Raw genomic sequence first — 1453 nt, 5'->3', positions numbered from 1 at the left:
GGGTACTACGGAAAATCGAGTCCAATCATTCCGAGCTATTGGGGAAACTCAATTTTACTTGGGAAGGGCCATACAAAATTGTGGAAGCCCATAAGAATGGTGCTTATGTCCTAGAAGCCCAGGACAGGCGTGCCATTCCAAGAACTTGGAATCCATAGAGCCTGCGTCAATTTTATTCTTAAACGAGTGTTAAAGATAGATTCAATGCTAGCAAAGGCATTGTATATTAGTATTGACATGTAAATTACTTTACTACTTACCGTCTTATAACTCTCTAAACAAAACTAGAGTAAACAGATCGGGAAATTCAGATGCTCCTTATTTTCAAGCTTGAAAATTAAAACAAACAGGCTGTGTACATTACCGTGTGAGAAAAGGAATGATCATCCAACGTCACACGAGCGAAATCGTTACAAGGAGGCAGCCAGAGAGTTTGTATAAAAAAGGCTCATAACCTTTCTCCCAAAACATGTTCACCAATTACATTATAGCAAACATACGAAAGAACATGTGACATTAAGTATAGAAGGGTCATAACCTTCCACTAATGAGAAATACAAAACCGGGTGAGCCTCAAGATGACGATCTTGGCTAAACCTAGGGTCTTTAAGAAGCAAATTAGAACAAATTTCTCAAAGACTAGCATTAGTAAAACATAAAGAGTTCACAAATAACAGAAATCAAACCAGGGGTACAAGCGAACCTTGCGTAAGTACTATGTGATGGCCCACATACACCATACACAAAGCAACCAAACAACAAGAATATATGTGGTAGTGAAAAACATTTTTTCTGTTAAGACCTTAGTTGTAGCAGGAGGAAAAGTGTGTCGACACCACTCAAGAGCGGTGTCGTGATCAGAGACAAGGTCTTGGGAAGTTAGCCTCCAAGCTGGCTTGTAGGCATCCGGATGAGAACCCACAAGAAGGGGGATGGTTGCGGTTTTACCAGAAGAGGTTGATGCGAGACCTTGGGAAGGAAAAGATCCAGTCTTCGCCTCGGCTCCTCCAGTCGTGGGAACATGACTGGTTTCGTCGGTGTTTTCTTCTTCTGTATGACAAGGCGCTTCAATCTCCCTGATTTGTGCCCCCTTCCAGCAGTTTCAGAGGACTTTCATTGGGGACACGGTTGGAATCCTTAGTACCTCCTAGTAAGAAACTCATATTACGTTTCTTACGAAGAGGGGGCACGGTGCTGGCCGCCTCAGTTCGACCACCAAAAGAGGCTTCCAAGAAAGCAGAATGCCTCTTGACATTGCAAAGAATCCTTGGGGACCCAGGAGGTGTAGGATCCTTATGAGAAACGCCAATGACAACAATGTCCTGCAGATCTGGATCCTCGTCGGTGCCGGCAGCACTGTTAGAACCGACGGTAGCCTCGATTCCTCGACCATACACAAGGGGTGGAAGAGCCTCTACAAGATCGACATCACGACACTAAAGCTCACCTTCGA

Source organism: Lactuca serriola, chromosome 7 (assembly GCF_051521515.1).
Source record: "Lactuca serriola cultivar US96UC23 chromosome 7, Lser_US96UC23_V15, whole genome shotgun sequence".
In the NCBI taxonomy this organism is placed as follows: Eukaryota; Viridiplantae; Streptophyta; class Magnoliopsida; order Asterales; family Asteraceae; genus Lactuca; species Lactuca serriola.
The sequence above is the reverse complement of the archived record's forward strand: the minus strand, read 5'-3'. Positions refer to the sequence as shown.